The sequence below is a fragment of the Sphaerodactylus townsendi genome, linkage group LG07 (genome assembly GCF_021028975.2).
Source record: "Sphaerodactylus townsendi isolate TG3544 linkage group LG07, MPM_Stown_v2.3, whole genome shotgun sequence".
Taxonomy (NCBI): Eukaryota; Metazoa; Chordata; class Lepidosauria; order Squamata; family Sphaerodactylidae; genus Sphaerodactylus; species Sphaerodactylus townsendi.
The window spans coordinates 70,389,154-70,410,363 of record NC_059431.1 but is presented as its reverse complement, the minus strand read 5'-3'; positions in this window follow the sequence as shown (position 1 = coordinate 70,410,363).

Here is a 21,210-nt window from a genome sequence, read left to right as displayed (position 1 = left end):
TTGAAGAAAAAAAGATATCTGAATCATTAATGGTGGACTAACATTTAATATTTTTATTTATTGTACAATGCCTTCTCTACAAACTCAAGGATATTTACCCAATATTAAATCTAACAATAAAAAATTACATACCTCACTATAATATTATTTTATAAAACAAAATGTCACATCCAGCTCCAGCAAATTAACTCACAGAACCTCTGAAAGATAAAAAGGTAAATAACAATGAAGGCTTTACTTTCTGAAGGTCAGCATACTAGGGAGCTTTGGGGACAATGTTAAGAAGCCCCTGCTCTGCTTTAAGGTGGGAGGGTTTCAGCTGGGTCTCACCAGTTACTTTTAATATCTCTATTTTTGGTAACTGTCAGTGTTAAAAATAATGCCACAGAAACCCAATATGGTAAATAAGTCCCATTGCTTTCCTGAATGTTCTCCCTGCTCTTTACTGTTTTCTGGTTAGTATTCAGGCAATCATTTCCTGGTACATAATAATGGCTGTTATTATTAACAACCATGCTTGATCATGTAAATGTTCCTGGCAGAAGATGAATCTCCAGAGTGTCAAACTAGGTCATAACACTTTTTTCAAAAATTGTGTACACAGGCCTTAAATGTAATCAAGAAACAAACGGCAACGAAGATTAATTTTAGAAACAGCTACCCATGACAATTATTAGTGGTTCAGAATGTACAATATTCTGTTATAGATCTATATACCTTCATGTGGTTCTGTTTATGACTACAGCTGAACTGTGTTCCAAGTATGTCATGAACAAACTTGATGAGGTACATGGACCATTAGGCACCGCACAGGTGCCATTTTTAAATAAAAGAGAGATGGTAACTTAATAGCATTTGCAATGAGTAGGTTGCATAGCAATGGTTAGTAAGGAGGACTTTGTTCTAAGCTCAAGTGATATGGTACATGGAGTTCTGTGATTATTCTACTTTTTTAAAAAACCAAGTCATCTTGGAGGCTTGAGGATCTAAGTGTGGAAAGAGCCTGTGGAGGAAGACTGTTTAATCCTTTCCCTTCTACCTGTCTCAGCTTAAAACTGTATTTCCGGTTCTTCTTTTCACCCACAGAAAAGAAGAGGTAAAAAAAGCATCTTAGGAAGAATGAACTTGAGCTAATAAATGGTCAGAAGGGAAAGTAGGGTTGTCAACTCCTTGCCAGGTGTACAGAATCCCATGCCCTTAGGTTCTGAATCCTGTCACTGCTTCGGTAGCCAACAAGAGAAAATTAATCTTTAAAAGTCTGTTGGGTAGTGATATGACGTAACTTTCAGGGAAAACCTGACATCAGTCCTCTCTAGAAATTGTTGGAATTGCTATAGTCTTACCACAGAATTTCCAGCAATTACTTGAGAGCACTGACATAATTTCTGGGTTTTTCCTGGAAATGACATCACACTGATAATGAAAGTTCCCTCCCATCCATAAGGCAAAGGATTATACAACATCTTTCCACAGATTCTTTTTCTGCTTGGTCAAGCTGTTTAGATTTCTTTGTTTTTAAAGAATCCCTGCATTTAGTAGAAGAGACCAATCAGATGTGAACACTGCATAATCACACTCCATTAAAACCAGAAGGGAAATGTAAACTCAGAACTACAATCTAGAGTTTGTGATTGTAAAGGACCAAATGGCAGTACCACTGTCAGAAAGTCAAGCGCATGAATACACTGAAAGTGGACAGCAGAGTGATTGAAGATGCAGAGAAGCTGAAATACAGGGATGATGCAAAAATAATTCAATAACATTGAAGAAGTTCACAAAATGTAAAAATTGATAGCATGAAGCCAGTTATGTTACCTAAGTATCAGTGACTTTATTACACTTCCTGAAAAACAAACTGCCAAGTTAAAGGTGTGTGTGTGAAATTCAGGGTGGATTGGCTGTCAATCAGGTTGTTGGGTGTAAGGAATTCCATAGAAGCAGAAATAAAAGGCTCTTTGGTGAAAAAGACCGTTTATTCAGACATCTTAGAAAGCTCAAGTACACGCAGTGGCAGGAATGACACTTCCCGCCAGAAGCACAGGTTATAACTCTATCCATCATCCCCTCGGCTTCCCAGCAGGAGCGAGGAGACCTTTCCATCTCAGCGCAGAGATAAAGTCTCTAAAGATGCAGCTGGCCCATGCATGCGGGCTGTGGAATGTGTACTCAAGGTTAAGTGACTGCCTTCCCATCCAACACCATTTAGAGCCTTTACTCTGCCTCCTTAAAGACCCCTCCCCAGGTTTATGCAGAAGTGGCGGTGGAAAGCAGAAATAAGGGTGGGGCGTCCAGCATGTTACCGGAATAAACCCATTGATTATACCCAGAGAATATCCCACTTAAGAGACTAAATATTGCAAGCGTTTGCGATTAGCGAGAGTCAGGATAGGCGTCAATTTAGAGTAGTGCTTGTGGCCATCAATAATAGTCGGTGGGGTCTCTCCGGCCCAGTGCGTGCCATCGGGCGAGAGCCTCCTTGAGTAAACTGGGAATGGAAGACAGGATGAATGTTACTTACTAAGAGAGTTAAACCCAAATCAATCGGGCAGTGGCATCATTAATCACTTTGAAGCCAATCTATGAAAAGGTCCACCCGAATCTTTTGCCTAGTTTGGAAGAATTTATGCACGTCTCAGGATTTTTTGGTAGACAAATACACTTAAAGCCCTGCGCAGAGAAAATCGGTGTATACCTTTACAGCTTTGGAGTCAACAGCCTGTTGTAAAAGCGGTCTGGACCGATTTCCATCCCTCGACTGGGGATGAAATCCATTGTTGAAACCTGGAGGATCAAAGCTGCAGCAGGCCAGTTCTGGCTCTGCTTGGCGAGGAGCAGCGACCGAACTGGCACAAAGGGTTTCTTTGTACTGCTACTATGAACCGCATTGTTATAGGCGTGCTCCGCGGAATGAGCTGCGCGCAATTGTCTTGGTGGTAGTTGGTGTAGCTCGCGTAAATACTGCTCCCTAGGGTTCTGTTACTACTCTCCGTCGTGCTTTGAGCGTGGTAGAAGTGGCGACAGCGGTATTTAACAACCCAAAGCGCCTTCCAGAACTTTGAAATGAATTGGGGGCGGTCGGGGAATACTATACTTGGCGAGGTGTAGGCGGTAGGCGCATGTTGAATGAACAGCCGTGCTAACTTAGGGCCCGGAGGGATGGAGGCATGGAATAAAATAGACTTGTTTAGAAAATAAAATTACCACCACCCTAAGAACCGTGTTGCCATGACTTCCGGGCAAATCTGTAATAAAATCATGGAATGACTTCCCCAAGGGCGAGGCCACCGGGAGCCCGTTTCCAGCAGCCCATGGGGCTTTTCCCAGTGGTTTTGAGAAGCTATAACAAACAGAGCAGCCCTTTTATATAAGCCTCAATGTCCTTGCGCATTCGCGGCGCCACAGAACAGACCGTCTGAAGTTTTCAGAAAGCCAAAATGTCCAGCCCCGGCGGGCATCGTGGCAGGCTTCAGAACCTGCTGAGGCGATGCCAACTACTCCCCTCCGTAAACTCCATTCTCCAAGCGCCAATTGGGAGTCACTTTCCTCCAGCTGGAGTACGTGCAGCCGCCTCCTCGAGTTCCGCGGGAAAGGAGAGGCGAGACTAGGAATGGCGTGAAGAGGTGGGCGTTTGAGATCGGGTGACTTCAGTCTAACTGGGAGAGAGCAGTCATTGGAATGTGCAAGTAGGCAGCTCCACCCCTCGGGTAGAAGAAGCGTAGCGTCAACTAGTTGTTAGTTTTCGGAAAAAAAAATGGACTGTGAAGAAGCGAGAAAAGAAATCATTATTATGAGGTTGTTTTGCGGACATCTTGAGGGTGGAAAAGGCCAGGTTTTGTGATCGACCAAACCTGAAAGGGGTGTTTAGCCCCTCCAGCCAGTGGCCAAGTGGAGAAGTGCTACTTTGATGGCTGCAGTCTCTTTATCTCCACAGTCCAGTTGAGTTCAGCGCAATTTCTTTGATAAATAAGCACGGAACAAGCCTACCATCTTTATTTCTGCAACAGGGCTGCCCCAAAGCGCTTTGTCGAGGCATCCGGCGTGAACCACAAGCGGGAGATCTGGGTCAGGGTGCTTTAGGATAGGTTAGGTGGTAAAAGCAGACTTTAAAGAGCTGAAAGGCTGTTTGACATTCTTCAGACCAGGAAAAGGGGGCCCGGGCTTGGCGGCCAGTGGATCTTTACCCTTAATTAAATAAGAGGTCTGTGAGAGGAGAGTCAGCTCAGCGGGTGGGGTATAAAGTGCGATAGAAATTAGCAAAACCCGAAAAGATTGGAGTTCTTCGGTTGGTGGGGGGCAGGCCATTGGAGAACAGCGTCAATTTTGCGTAGGATCGGTTTTAAGCCCTGGTGAGAGATCCGGTAACCCAAATAGTCAATGGAGTCTGGTGGAAACATTTGGAGGGAAGTTCCAGCAAGAGAAGTTGTCTGGCAAAGCGTTTCGGCCTCGAACCAATGCTTCATGCTCTTCTATGGTTTTGTGAATAAATTAAAAGCGTCATCTAAGTATACCACAACTCCTTGTACAATAAATCATGGAGAACCGTTGATGAGGGCCATAAAAGCCCGGGGGCCCCACTTAACGAATGGCATTATTAAGTATTCAAACTGTCAAACTTTACAGTAATTGCTTTAGCAGTCAAGTGTTCATAGCCTTCAGCAATTCTGACCCGCAATAGTAAGCTTCTCTCAAGTCTAATTTAGCAGTAAAGATCGCCCGCAGTGCATCTAAAGGTCCTTGATCAAAGGCAAAGGATATTTATTGGACAGGAGACTGCATTGAGACCTCGATAATCTGTGCAAAGCCGTGGGACCCATCTTTTACAAACAAAGCGGGGAGCGGCGTGTGTGTTTGGTAGCCGCCCGATATGAGCCGAAGCGAGGTTCTTGTCCAAGAGAGCCACGAAGTTCCTTCTCCTCATTAGGACTCGGTAGATTCTACCTTTGGGCAGTTAGCCCTGGCTGTATAGCGATTTTTGCCAGTCAGTGTCTCTGTAAAGGGTGGCAACTGATGCGTCTTAACTCCTGAAAACTCTGCTTCTAGATCTTAGCCCAGTACGCGTTGGGATGCCAATAGAATGCGAGAACTGTCGCTGATGAAACCAGGGAGGGTGTGTCAGGAGAAGTTGAGTTTTCCCCAATTCATGTGTTCACCGCTTAGGGAGGGTCAGTGAATTCTAAGATCCGTTCTTTCCAATGAACTTTGGTTCATGTAACAATAACCATGGCATGCCCAAAACTATGGAGTGTTTGGCCACTGAAGCCAAAGTAAACTAATTTTCTCCCAATGGTGGTAGCGGGAGAGAACTGGTTGTGTGTTTGAACTGGGCGGTCAACCGTTCGAGAGGGCTACCGTCCATTTGGGTGAATGGAATAGGCTTAACCAGGGGAACTGGTCCCAGACCTGGCTCCTCTGCCACCTGGGGCGCGTTAAGCAATGGGGCAGCCAGAATCCACAAGGGCCGAGGCTATAATCATTATGTTTTGGCGGGGGGTTGGCCAGAAGCGGCAGACATTAATGGGGCGCTGCCTTCACTCACAGCGTCAGGAGTGGGACCCATATCCATGGGGGGGCTGAAGAACAGAAACAGCTGCTTCCCCTCCTCTGGTGTAACCGATGACGCCTTAGAAAGGAAAGCCGTCGAATGGCCAGAGCGCGTGGTAGCAGCAGATGGGGTCTTGGCGTGGCTGGAAGCGGTTGTTTGTTGTTTCTTTGGACAGTTGGCGGCTAGATGACCTGGTCCTCCGCGGTAAAGGCACAATCCCAGTCGGCGGCGGTAGCTCAGAAGTGAATACCGGTAGAGCGTGGGCTTGCGCTAATTGGAGGCGCAGTGGCAGGCTTGAGCGTGTGACCTCGACATGGCCGTATTCAAAGCGAGGCATACCTGGGATCCCCAGGTGGATCAATCAGCAACGTGAGGAACCCGGTTAAAGAAACACGTTCCGCGGCTTGCCGTCAGCCGCATCTGAGAAGTATTAGCATTTCATGTTCAGGCCACTCAGGAAGTCGAGCAGCAGCATACAGAATTCGCGAGCCAAATTCTGCAAGCGGGCGGTTGCCCTGCTGGAATAGTTTTGATAGTCGCGAGGATAGCCTCATTTTCGGCGCCGGATCTTGGAAGCGCTCTTAAGGCTTGGAGGAATCACGGGCACCGTCGCGAGAGTCTTCATCTTGCAAATCAAAAGGTCACAAACCAGTCGTACTGCCCCATCCAGGACTGAGCGTGTCCCGTATTTTTAGCGCTCGAACCGGTATAAGTATCCATGATCCTCCATGTGGGCGAGTTTACCAAAATGAAGTAAGGCGGTCCCATCAAAATGGGCGGTATCGGGGCCTATAATGCGTACCTTTCGGCTCTTGAAGCGGCAATGGCGGCGGTTACCGCACAGGGGACGAGCAGGTTAGGCGGGCAGCGGTTGCACAGAGGCGGAACGGTACGGTATGTCCGGTGCGCTGGCGTTTGGGTGGCAGGACCCAACTTACGCGTTGCCCCTCTGGCGCCCGGCAGCGTCGGCAACAGACTTCCAACTTAGGGCTTCCTGGTCTGCTGCCTCCTCAGTTCCCTCTCTAGCGCCAGCAGCTCTCTCTCCTTGCGGGTCAATGCATCCTGTAGATGCGCGTAGGGCTGCTTTTCACCGTTCAATTTAGCCAGTTAAGTACGTTTTAATAGCTGCAGTAAGTTCACTTTGCGTCGCGCAAGGCCTGAAGCAACTTCGTTGCAGCTGTAAATCCAGTCTGGGTGTTCAGGACCTTATCATGGACTGACAGGTTCTGCATATTGTTGTTGGAGGCATCTTTTGGCGCGGTCCAGCTTCGAGTTGGACCTAACTTTCGTTGCTGTTCCGGTCCCTCACCAAGGTTTTGGCGCTCTTGCCAGCATTGCCCGTTCCACCTCCATAGCTGGTTCCGGGTCCAGTAAACTGGCGGGCATCTGCATGATCGTGGCCCACTTCCTCCTCCCAGTTCTCTTCGATGGGAGAGGGAACAGATCCGGCTGGGAGTGCAGGCTTTCGGACTCTTCGTCATAGGCCGGGGCCGGAACACCCGTAGCCACGGGGTGGCTCCCTGAGATTGCAGCCCGGCTGACCGGGATCAGGGGTCGGTCGGAGAAGAGCGATGCGGACACCTCAATCAGGTGTAGTCCCAGTGTCGCCGGACGGGCCCCAGTCTTTTAATGCCACGGTGGTTCTTTGGGAGCATCACCAAAATCTGTGAGTCAGGAATGCGTTAGATGGACTCCTGGGTTGCATGAAAGGTGGGTGAGCCCGCGTCTCCTCCATGACAAGGTTGCATCTGAGTTTGTAATCCATCACAGCGGGTAGAATCCGATCCGCAGGCTCGATCCGCAGACAGCGCCCCAAGCGGCTTCATGTAAAGTCCCCATGGTGGAAATGCGTCCGTCCCTCGTTCAGCGGGAGTAAAAAGGAAGACTTCGATGCTGATCGAGGGGCGGAAAGAGTCACCAGCGAGCCCGTTCTCGCCCGGTTCCTCCAGATCCAGAAGGTGAACCACCTCTTTGAGGCTACGCGCCTTCGCAGTAATATTCAACCTCTCCATGCGGAGACACCAGAGGTCCACTGCACTAGGGATGTAGATGAATTAGGATTCCTGCCACAATGTAAGGAATTCCATAGAAGCAGAAATAAAAGGCTCTTTGGTGAAAAAGACCGTTTATTCAGACATCTTAAGAAAGCTCAAAGTACAACGCGGTAGCAGGAATGACACTTCCGCCAGAAGCACAGGTTATAGCTCTATCATCCCATCCCCTCGGCTTCCATGGGAGGCGGAATATAATATCAGCGCAGAGATAAAGTCTCCGCCGATGCAGCTGGCCCATCGCCCGGGCTGTGGAATGTACTCAAGGTTAGGCGGCTGCCCTTCCCATCAACACCATTGAAACCTTTACATTGGGTTTTTAGGCTGATGGCTTGGGGGGGCTTCCCCACTGGTAGCCTGATGGCTTGGGGGGTTCCCACGTACACAAAGGGCCTCCCCAGCATGTCCCCTATGCTGAAGCAACACTGCATCCAAGTGACATCTGGATGTGATGTGTCTCTGACACAAGTTAGTGCTCTCACCTTACAAGACACGCATAAGGAGGCAGCTGGCCCTGCCCTGCCTGATCAGGAATGACACTGGCTCAGCCTTACTGTACACAGCTCAGCTTCACTTTGACCAGCACAGTTAAGCACACGGCTGGCCTGTCCTTGCCTTGCCTGGTGTGGCCCACACTACGCTGTGTGAGAAAGAGGCACCCAGAACTGCATATCAAAGATACCTGAATAAGTCATGTAGGGTTCACTGGATAGGGTCTTACTCCCACCTTTGAGAGGACAGTGCTAAGTGGACTAGGGAAGCAGGGTATTTTTTTCCAGCTGTTTTTCCTTTCCAGTCTCTCCCTAGTGGATTTCTACAACTACTAGAGAAAAATTTGGGTTGGATAAGCCGTACAGGAGAGAACAGGAAATCATCAAACAAACTAAGGAAATCCACAGACCTAAAATGAAATGTAGAAGTCACTTTCCTCTACCCACTAGTGAAGCCATATTGCCAGATCTGTCAAAGACACAATGCTTTTCTGTCTGTTATATAAAAAAATGGATTTCATCATATTCAGCTGGATGAAGAGTCCTGTTATTTGACAATGTTTGCCAGAGTGATTTTGATAAAGTGAGAAAATACAAATGTGACATACTCACGGCACTTTTAAAAAAGTCAAAATGGACCATGGAGGTGGGCATGAAGCAGATGTCTGAACTAGGATTCAGTGCACTTGTTATTTATGACCTCAGTTATGAAAAAAACCAATCCCGCCCTACCCCTCCCCGCCCCCCACCCAAACCACTTGAAGGATCTGTCAAGAACTGCTGATTTCACCCTATAATGACATACTTTTCCTGGAGCCGCTGTTTTCTCAATGCTAATCCTCTATTTAATTTACAAAGGGTGTGGAAGAAGTACTAGAAGTTGAGAATTAGTTATAGATAATGTATACACTGCTTCTTCATCAAGAATTTCAGGTCTTTGTGATCTTCTTTTAGCAGGAGCAGAAATTTTGTTCAGTTTTTGCGTAACTGGCAAATTTCCAAATCTGTCATATCCATATAGATGAATAAGTAAATTCTACACGTAGGAAAACTGTGAACATTGACTTGGAGGTCATACTTCTAATGGATCTGACACAGAGGCGTAGCTGGGCCAAACTGTGCCCAGTGCACAGTGTGTTTTTTCTGCCCCCCATGGCTCCCCGCGGCACCCCCCGCCCCCCCCTTCACACACTTACCTTAGTTCCTTTTCTTTTTCTAGTACTTTTTCAGGATGAAAAAAGCAGCCTCTTCACAGTTCAGGCTAAAAACTGCCTGGATTCATCTCCCTTTCACCTGCTCCCCACCACATATATCTGAGCTGGATCATATCTGCAGATCTGATGCTTCAGGAGCTGTTGAAACTAGGGTGGAATCCCCACTGTCAGAGAGTCAATCGCGTAGTGATACTCCGCGCGAAATATCCGAGATTTCCGCGACAATCTCCCGCACAACTCCCTAAGCCAAAAAAAACGCAAAGATTCATCCGAAGTTCTGGTGCACCAGAAATTTGCTCCCTTATCACGTGTTTTTTAAGAATCTGCATGGATGTGCACCTTTTTAAAAAACATGCGTCAAATCCAGATCAGAGGGGAGGATAGGGGGTCAAATGTGGATTCAGTTTTCCCGCCGTAGAGAGTGACGCAGGGCCTTCTAGCCAATGAGAGCACGGCGAGCTGCGTGCGATGCGCGTGCAGCCTTTGTTTGGTTTTGTTTCTGAGGCTATCATTCAACCGTGTGCATGAAGGAACGTTTACCACTGAAACATGTACACAAGAGAACAGTGCCCGTTGAAAGAAAGCTGGATATGCAGGGATACTTTGCGTATGTGCTTACATGCTCATGTTAGCATGTTTTTTTGCAGAAAAAAAGAGTTCCCGCCCCAACATGGCATGACAGCCAATCAGGATAGACTCACCAAGCCGATTGCGTGTTTGTTTGAATCCGTGATAGACATAGATGTTTTCACTAGAAACATGCTGCAGTGGGGAGGGTGAAACCTCGATGAAAAGATGCCGTTTCTTTTGAAACCTGGTTGTATCTAGATTTAATTTTCAGTGGGGAATCGGCCCAAGTCACTGTCTCATTACTTTAAAAAAGTTGAAGTCCTGTTCACCCACCCACCCACACACATCTTTAGATCCTGTGTAGGGGATGCAAAAAAATGTGTCTCCTATTACATGTATGTGAGTTGGCTGAGTGCAGAAAAAATAAGTCAACATACAGAGAGGGAGAAGGGTCTGAAATAAAGCTAGAAAAGTGTTCTGGTGGTGCAGAAAATTGAAAATCCAGTTCTTGAATATTTACTGTGATGGTAATTATTGCAGCATACACCTTCATAGCAGTATTAACAGTCTCTTCCTTTAGTAGATGCATGTAAACCAGTTATGAGGGATATCCTCAGAAAAATCTCATATGATGCTGTGAGCTGTGTAAAACTTTCTACTGCTGTATCTTGATATCATAGCCATCGCTAGTGAAACATGCACATTGAGGCAGCAAAATTGTTTTGATGACTCATCTCTACAAATATATCCTTGTAGACTACAAAAACTACTCTAAAATATTTTTAAACTTCCTGAATATCATGATCTTGAACTCATAACTCTAAGAAAGACAGAATGTGTGTTTGTATAATTCCACAGAAGTCTGTTCAGTCCCCATTCCCACCTTGCTAATTTGCTTGTTCAGATTCTTTCCAGACTTCTACCTGCACAAGTAACTATTAATGAATTCCAGTTTATTCTTTCATCTTCATGCTTCTTAGAATCAAACTGTATGTTACCCTCACAGAGCTTTGCTAAAGAGTTACTTCAGGCTGTGGTGGACTGGTAACTATACATGTGCATGTGTGAGAGAAATGTTTGGATCAGAGAAATGGTGGTAGGGAGAGGCACAACACTTTTCCTACTTCTTGATCCACAAATTGCAGATTACCTGTCCAAGCAGAATTTTCCTTATGGGGGTTGAAATATGTCTTTGCAGAAACATGCATTTGAAATCCAGTGGGGAAAGAGAAATAATGGCTGTTTGAGAGGATTATGTGAAGCAAGGAACCAATAAGGAGAATTTGACCTTTTTTCCAGTTTAAAAGGACCATGTCAGAATTTTCTTTCTCTAAGAAAATGTGGTTTAGATCAGAGAAGTGACAGCATGGAAGAAGCACAACCCTTTTCTTTCTTACTATTTCTTTGATGCAAAAGTGCACTTAAAACCACATGGGGTGAAAATTTGTTTGGGAGCCTGTTGGCCAGGCACCCTATACTTTAAACACATTGACTGCTTGATTATTTTTTTCAAGTGACCTGTGGTTTATTTTTATCAGCATTTCTGCTACACTTTCTTTCCTTATGAAATGAAGTAACACCTTTTAAATAGAGTTGAATGCAGTGATACTGTTCTTGAAAGTGAAAAAAGTCTTCCTTTAGAGGAAGACTTCTTCCCTTAGATGAAAGACTCTTGTTTTGTGAAAAAATGCTTCGGTTATTGGAAGGGAATTCTTGAAAGGATGGAACTTTAGTGTTTGACACATTAGCAGGCCTATTAACACCTTGGAAATTTAATGTCGACTACAGACCAGAAGAACAGGTTCACTTGAGCTTGATAGGTACAAATGAGTACAAAGCGATGTGTGCTCACTGCACAAACTATATATACTTTGACAAAGCACCTTCTTGCAAGCACAACTCTTATTGAACTTTATCTTATTCTTGGGTGTAACCAAACTCATGGAAATGAAAAGTTTCTTGTTACAAAGTATGATATTAATCACTAAATGTGATAGGAAGCTGTTCTGCCCCGAAGGGAAAAACACTTTAAGTGCACTTAAAACCACCTCTTAGGAGAGATTATAGTATTATTATTATTGTTATTATTATTAATTAAATTTGATATATTAGCTTTAAAAACGCTAATTCCCCATTGGCTACAATGGAGCCAAGAGTCTGCATAGCAGAGAATCTGGGCAAATTTCCTGGGGTGCCTCTCAGGGGTGCAGTTTTAAAGCTAGTGGCACCAAAATTTCAGGGTTTCATCCAGAGACTGTCCTGATGATACCACTCATGTTTGATGAAGTTTGGTCCAGGGGGTCCAAAGTCCCTCAAAGTCATAGCCCACATCTCCTGGACACTCTTTGGAAACAATGGCGGATGGGGCACCCCCTTTGGGGGTCCATAACTTTGGCCCCCCGAACCAAACTTCACCAAACTCAGGCGATATCATCAGAACAGTCTCCGGATAATACCCCAAAATATTGGTACCACTAGCTTTAAAAATGCACCCTCTGCAGGCCAAAATGTGAAAAACATCAAAATACCCCCGCCCCAAAAAACGCCCAAATAGCCTGCATTCAGATTAGTTCATACTTGGGCAGGGCATATTTGGCTGATTTTTGATCGAATATGCCCGAATTTGCCCAGATTTGGGCCTGATCTGGTATTTGTTGCATCCGAATCTCCAAGCCTACTCTCTTATTCACAAGGTGTTGGTTGTGGGGAGAGGAAGGGTGAAGTCGGCCTGTGAGGGTTGCGAGGAAGAGGCGAGACGCAGCGATATCATCCGGTGGAGAGAGCCAGTGGCAGGAAGCGTGATCCGTGGATCTGGCAACTCTGCCGTGGTCTGGTCCCTGGCACCTTTTATTAGGGTTTCACAAGAGGCGGGACGGAGGCGGGAGAGCGGGAGAATACTGTACAGCTCATGGCCTGCGGGGGCAGTGTACGTGCAGGAAGAAACGTCTCCGTCTGGGTCAATTCCACACCTGGGTCTTGTGACCCTTTGTCTGGGGCATCTTGTGACCCATGACCCAGGCATCTTGTGACCTGTGAGTCATGGAGGTCTTGTGACAGGTGAGCTCACTTGCCCAGAGGGCAACAGATGGCACAGGCATTCCCGCGCTCTGTCTGAGGCTCTGCTGGGTTAAGCTGGCTTATCCCGACAGAAGGGAAAGGTGTTTGTAAATCCTTTTGACTCTCATTACAAAAGAGAGAAATGGGGTATAGATCCAAACTATTATTGTTGTTGTATTATCAAAAGCTTTCACAGCTGGATTCAACTGGTTGTGTTTGGTTTTCCAGGCTGTGTGGCCGTGGTCTGGTAGATCTTGTTCCTAACGTTTCACCTGCATGTGTGGCTGGCATCTTCAGAGGCGTATCACAGAGAGAAATCAACATACTTCTGTCTGTGATACACCTCTGAAGATGCCAGTCACAGATGCAGGCGAAACGTTAGGAACAAGATCTAACAGACCATGGTCACACAGCCTGGAAAACCCACCACAACTAGTATTGTTTTTGGGGTGCTGTGTGGTTTCCGGGCTGTATGGCCGTGTTCTAGCAGCATTCTCTCCTATAGATACGGTGAGCCTGTGGAGTTTTTTCACCGTATTTATAGGAGAGAATGCTTCTAGAACACGGCCATACAGCCCGGAAACTACACAGCACCCCAGTGATTCTGGCCGTAAAAGCCTTCGACAATACATAGTATTGTTTTTGTTGTTGTTGTTATTAGTGGTTGATTTCACAGCTGCCGCATCTTTAGCTGGTTGTTGACCTTTCCATTTACAGACCGGAAGAGCCTCATGCGCAGGCTAAGGAAGTTGTAATAACAATAAATGTAGTACACGTGCTGATCCCAGTAGGGCTGCCTTCTGAATCTGACAGATGTTAATTTTTTCAATTTGAAGAAGTTTCAACTGCTGTCCTAGTGTTTTCAGGATTGCGCCCAGGGTGCCAATTACCACTGGGCCGACCTCAGATGGTTTGTGCCATAGACGCAGAAGCTTGATTTTGAAATCGTAGTATTTAGCGACCTTCTCAAGTTCTTTTTCAGAGACTCTGCTGTCACTGGGTACTGCTATGTCGATGATGGTAACTTTCTTGTCCTCAATCACGGTGATGTCTGGTGTGTTATGTTTCAACGCTTTGTCCATTCAGGTTCAAAAGTCCCACAGGATCTTGACCTTCTCATTTTCCATTACTTTCTCTGGACAATGTTTCCACCAGTTTTTAGCTGATCTTATATTGTAATTCTTGCATAAATTCCAGTGGATCATCGTGGTCAATGAGTTGTGCCTCTGTTTGTACTCAGTCTGAGCAATCTTTTTGCAGAAGTTGAGGACGTGATCTACAGTTTTGCCAGCTTCTTTACACAATCTGCACTTTGTGTCATCCAAGGATTTTTTGATTCTGGCCTTGATCAAATTTGTTCTAATGGCTTGCTCTTAAGCAGCTAAAATTAGGGATTCAGTTTCCTTTTTCAGACTTCCAGTTGTTAACATAGCCAGGTCTTTTCGTTGTATACCTTGTCCTTGATCTTCTCCAGAAATTGGCCATGTAGAGCTTTGTTGTGTCAGCTTTCGGTCCTCATTTTAATCACATTTTTCTGTATTCTTGTTTTGTTTTCTGGGTCTTCAGCAAATGTCTGTTCTTTACCTTAATCAATGCCTGTTCTTGACTTCTATTCACATAATCAACCGGTGCATGTTTCTCCTCTTCCACTGTTTGCTTTACTTGCAGAAAGCCTCTGCCACCAGATCTCTGGGGAAGGTATAATCTATCAGTAACAATACCTGGATGTAAGGCAAGGTGCATTGTCATAAGCTTCCAAGTTTTTCCATCCAATGCATTCAACTGCCTGTGTCCAGTTGATGATTCCCGTAGTGTACCTGTTGACGGCATTTGTTTTTGGCCAACATCTTTCTCAAAATCTTTTATCTACTGTGCCTTCCTGTTGTAATCCTTCTTATTTTCCCACAGATCTTTCCCAAACTGAAGTGTTGCATTTTTCTGTGTTTTTTTTAACTTTCAACATTGATATTTGTGTTGAGACTTTGGTAGAAATGCCTTTGGTCTGATCAAAATTGCTGATTTTGTCTGTACTGGATGTTTCTTGCTTCATATCTTTCAATTTTTCTTGCTGTGGCAGTTATTAGTTATTTGGTGATTTCCAGTGCTTCTTCAATTGTTCTACTGTCTAGCCAGTACCTTCTAATTAGTTCTTTCAGGATCTTGCCATTCTTTAATCATTGTTCCTTCATAATTTTCAGGTTACTGGCATCTGACCTGAGTTTTTTGATCTTCTGTTCCAGTCTAATTTTCCACTTTGGTTTTGATGGTTGATTTATCTTGGGTTTAGGTATTTCAATGCCCAGTTCTCTTGTGACCACTACTGCAGGACTGTGCATGAGCTGATTGGTTTGTTTGATGGAAATTGTTTCAATTGTCATCAGTGCCATGCTTACATCCCACATATGGGTACCAGGTTTTTGGGGGGCACTATTTTCAATGCTGGCAGCCGTTGTCTTTCCTCATTTGATTGTGCAAACTGTTGTGCAACTAAGGATCTTTTCCTCTAGTTCTTTTTGCCTTTCTGTCAGTCTTTTCATTTTTTCCATGGAGTCTTCCTCCCTTGTACTGGCGTTTTCATCTAGCAGTTCTACTATTATCTCTCCTTTTGTTTCTGGAGTATGTACTGTTCTTTCTTCTAGTTACAGTTGATTTCTTTTCACAATTTTTCTAGATTTCTTCCAGTTCTATCTCTGTAAACACTTTATTCCATACTAGCAGGGCACCCATGCTTCGCTACGCATACTTCACCACAGGCTCTCTATGAATTTTGGGGTGACATTCAACATACTTCTTTACAACCTGTTTGTGAACTTTGGGGTGACATTCAGCATATTTCTTCATGGCCTGTCTGTGGACTGATGGGTTTGTTTTCGCATTATTTTGCAGCAGCTTCCTGTAGTTGTCTTTTTCTAATGCAATGTGTTATTGCTCTCTTTCACCTGGTGGGCTCCAAAGACATCATTTGGAAGCAGCCGTTGTATTTTAGGGATGCAGAAAGAAAGTGTTCCGCCATTGGATGCTGATGAGTGAGAAGGCTGTGAAGAGGTTTAGGGTAGGGTTGAAGGGCAGGGAGCTGGACTGTACCGCCACTGCAGTACATTCCTGGGGACTCATCCTGCCACTTCAGAGCACAACACCAAGCATAGGGTGATCGGAGGCCGAGAGCAATAAACTTGTCTCCACAGGAACCAATCTGATGTCCTTATATAAAACCCGACAAATGTTTAGTAGTCCAGTGATAGTGTGGTTTGTAATCTGTTTTGATAGTATTTGGCTGTAGCGGTGTTGTTAACGTGAGGGTGGGTGGAGGAGTACTTTTTCACAGCCTGTCTGTTAACTTCGGGGTGCCATTCAGCATACTTTTTTGCAACCTGTTTGTGAACTTTGGGGTGGGTGAATCTGGGTAGTGTTGTTTCCACAGTTCTTCCATCTGCTTCAAGTATCCTCTTTTTTCTGGCTCTGAGTTGTAATAACAAGACATGATGGCATGATTTTCTTCCGCACTATACTTTATTTTGGATGGTTGGTCCATTTGTAGCCCACGTTGATGCATGCCCAGGGCCCCCAGCAAGCGACACGGCCCTTGTAAACGCACATGATGACTGATGTGGTGTGGAATAATTTTTCATTTGTATCACTATATTGTATGAGTTGGTGGACACTTAGCCTGGTTTCTCATTTGAGACCTGTCTGACTTGGGAGCCCCTTCTAGTAGTATACTTTCAGCATAGCTCTCAGCGTCATTGAAGCATTCAAGCCCCTTCCCCACGACAAGAGGGTGCCCATGAGGGGATGATGATGATGATGATGATGATGATGATGATGATGATGATGATGATGATGATGATGATGATGATGAAAGGAAGGCTCAGCTAGACAGCCAACTTGGGCAATGTGAGTCTGCCATTCCACCTTTACTGCCTGTATGCGTATGCACTAAAAAGTATTGATAATTCACTTAAAATGCCTGTTTATTTCTATCAGCCACTTAAGAGAAAATATAGCAAGGCTTATTTCTGTAACCTGGATCTGAAACATAAAACTGAAAATATCTGAAACAGAAATCAAGATTTCTTTTTAAAAATATTTCTTTTAAGATTCATGTAGGTTTACTAAGTTTCAATGAGTGAGAACTCATGTCATGCAATAAATTTGGTTAGTCTTCAGTGCCACTTGATTTCTGTGTCACCTTTATACAGTAAAACCTTTTGAAAATATTTGCTTGCAGTTATGATAGTTATTGAACACTTGAGGGCAGTGTTCCACTGGAATTTTCTCTTTCTTTCCATGCAATAAATGAATCTCTTTTTCTTACCTGATTCTGAAACTTCCCCTCCCAAATGTAACCATTTAATAGAGAATTATGGCCAGGTGTCTTGTTATAAAATTAACTGGACAAAATCATTTGTCTTGCCTGTAGGTAGGTTGCTGCCTTGGGCTGGCTTTTTGTTTGGGTCATTAATCATTTAAAAAACCTGGAGATATTAAGCCCCCAAAACAACAGAAACATTAATTGAAATTTTAATACAATTATAAAAACTAATGTCATCCCTATACGTATATATTGTGAGAGAGGTTCCAGCACACATTCCTCAGAAATTTTTCTGTAAGAGCAATACTCTAGTTTGTGATTCTTTTTTGTGGAATTCTGAAAAAAAAGACTCCATATATTTCATTTATTTATTTCATTAGTTTTACCTATTGCCCTTCCCCTCATGAACTCAGAGTGGCATATAGCTTTAAAGACTTTTCTCACAAATTAAAAACTATAGTATGTTTCTTTTTTAGTGGTATAGGATAAAGCCCTTCGGGGATGGGGAGGTATATCAAAACCAACAAATAAATAAAATATTGGAAACCAAGTCCCTCCACAAATGAACAACCTGAGTGAGTTAAATAAGAATCTCATCTGATATCTTTTATACAAAGCTAGAACACCTAAAGTTCCCCAAGATAACCAGAAATGCTTTCTTTACAATGTGGTGATATGTTTACCAGAGGTAATGAAGGTTAGCTCTAGAAATAGTTGGAAACCCTATGTTGAATCCCCACTACCGTCTTAGCCAGGTTTCAGAACACAAGCTAACCAGGTTTGAGGGACGACCTCCCCATTGCTTGCGTGGCAAATTCCATTTCTGGAGCTCGTTCTCCCCGTTAATCCGCGTTCTGGCAGGACCTGGTCGCAAGTAGCATAGACCCCACTAACACGGTTCAGAGCTGATCCGAGGGGAGGGATGAGGGTTGAAACCCTGACTGGTTTCCCACCCTGGAGTGTGACACAGAATTCAGGCAACCAATCAGCGCTGCGATGTGTGCGCAGCCTTTCCTCGATTTCATTTCCGCTTTTGCAATCAACCAGCAGAAGGGGACGCAAACGTTAAACAGTCAAACGTGTAACTTTGAATCGTTAATAGTTTACACAGGTAACGATTCAGTTTGCACAGTTGAAACAGTTAAACATTAAACTTTTACACGCTGATTTTTTTGATCACACCCCTACAATGTACGTTTCCGCAGTGGGAAAAGGTCCCGCCCCAACAAGGCACGCCAGCCAATCAGGGGAGACCGGCGAAGCGAGCTCGCCTGGTAGTGGGGATTGCTAAGAGTTCTGCAACTGGGTGTGTCTGCTGTATGCTCGCTGCGGTGGGGAGGGAGAAACTCCAATGAAGAGGACACAGTTTCACAACAAACAGGTTTGGATCTGCGTGCAAATTTCAAGTGGGGATTCGACCTATAGTTACTCTATAGTTACTCCCTTTTTCGCTAGAAGTGATTTAGCACTGCATGTGAAATTGCAGAGTGATAGACTGTAACCCCCCCCCCCCGGTGTATTACCAGTGTTTCTGCATCACACTGGAAGTGACCTCACAGCATGGGAGCACAGATCTCTCCCACCCTTTCAGCCCAATGGAGATGTTACCCACTTTCTGCTGGCCTGCTTCCACCCAGCAAGTGTCAGTGAGCAGCAGAAGAAATCTCCAGGAAGTTTCCTGCCAATAGCAGGCACCTGGGAACCCTACTCCCAATTATTATATAACTTGAATTCTGGTATGGTTAGAAAATATAAGAGGCAACCCAGCCACCTTTCTGAAGCATAACAGATATGTGGCTGTTAGTACCTCTTGGGAACTTCTGTCTCAAATTCCGTGATGGAAGAAAGGTTGAGTATAAGTACTGTTGCAGGTGAGAATACAGGTGATGGCCTAAGCATGGAGTATCCCATGTCCCCGGGCGCACATCATTTTGTGATGTGGGGAGTGCCGGGTGCCAGCCAGGTCCCCATGCCCAGCCTCTCCCATGGTGTGGCGACCCGGCTGGCGCCTGGCAGCCCCCCCCCGTGCTGGGGCGCTGGGCGAGCTGCCCACCATGGCTGCAGGCCAGCTCCCGCCCTCCCAGGGAGGCTGGGGAGGGCAGGAGTTGGCCTACCGCTGTGGCGCTTACTTGAGCCACCCATCCGAACCACCCACCGCCAGACCCCGCCACCGCCCTCCCTGAAGGCTGGGCCTGCCATCCCCAGATCCTGCTGTAAATGGGGCATGGAGGATTCAGGGAGCTGGGGGGGGGCATGGGGAGCTGGGCAGGGGGAGATGTGGGGAGCCGGTCATGCCCTTGGTGCCATTTAGGGCTGGTTCACCTCTGACCCTAAGTTCTTTCTTGGTCTATGTTGGTATGTTTACAGAACATAGTCTTGTAACAGGCATTTCATTTCTTGGCTGTTAATAGTCTTTTGTCTCTATTGCTCATTTAACATATTTCTTTGCCTCAGCCATCTGTGATAATGTAACCAGAATCTATATGGTGCTCTATTGCAGCTGATAATATTTATCTGAGCTAAATTTATTTATACACCAGTTAGGCTAATTACAGCACTAATACTGAGTTATCACCATCCTGGAAGAACTGGTCTTTAAGCTTTGCTTCTATAATTTCGGTTGTGTGACTGGACTGGAAATTTGGTCTAACAGGGTAGCCGAGAGTTTTTTTAATGTGTAAAAAGTTCTAAAAGAGTTGTAATGCTAAAGCTAATCAAGCAGAGATGAAAGATGGAACAGTATGAATGACTGATTGTAAATCTGTGATTGTTATTGGAAATCAACCCTGACCAAATCAGATGATACCAGAGATTGGTGGCATCTGAATTACACTGCCTGTATGTTTACTTTAATAGAGCAAACAGTGTTTCCCCAGAGCCATTCTTAGATTGGAAATTGACATACAGGGAGGAAAAAGGCTTAAATCCTTCTACCCTGGCTGAGATTCAGTCCTAATCTACTTTTTTTAAAAATAAAAGAAACTGTTTAGAAACTCTGTATATGGAACTTCCACTGTCACCTCTGGTTTGTCTTGAGATATACATAGAACCAGGAATGGAAAGGCGCAAGTGATGCCCTTAGTAACAGAGGGCTGGTGGCAAGAAGGATGTCTGTGGTCTAAGGTTCTGCTGGGGATATTGCATCTAGATTGCTCTAATTTCAGAGAGTGCATGTGCTATTTCAACATACCGATTGCTTGGGGTCCCACAGCTGAGCGTGATAATTGTTTTCTTTCAGAAAGGCTGAAGTTGCTGGAGATGATATAAAAGTTTTGTCTGTTCTGTTTCATCCATGTTGGCTGTTTCACACATGCAAATGATCACTTGAGACAGTTATGCTTTGAGAAGCCCCCCAAAGGAGGTAATAGTAATTAATACAAATACTTTTGTCCACTGTACATTTTAGGCTTTTTAGTAGTAAAGAGGTTACTTCTTCTGTATCTTCGCCAGTTTTTCCTAGAAAAAGTGCAGCATCCTTGGTATTTTCCCAGAGAGGTTGGATTTATCATTTTGATTTTTAAAAGTCATTTTCTCCTCCCGTATTTTAAGTACACAGTCTAGCCACTGTTAGGTATATAAATGCATCTCTTGACAAATCTCAGGCACCAGATCTCCAGGGTACCCAGAAATTTCATTGTAGCATCTTGTATTTTGAGTAGTGATTTATTACAGTGTTTCTTGGTGATCCTCAATAGAAGTGCAAGCTGTATGTACAATTTCAGTTCAGAGTGTTTATTAGAGAATATAAAAATACATGTGTAGAAAGTTATTTTATTGCTTGTTTATACTATTCAGCAATGGCAGATGAATTTGTTTCTTCACGAGTTGCTTTCTACATTGGCTGTAGTATTCAGTTACATGGAGCTTTTGAAAGCAATATGAGAAATTGGGGAGAAGTTAGGTTAGGATCAAGCAGGGGTCTTCAATATGTAATTAATGAGCTACTGGTGGCTTGCCAGCTACTATGGAAGAG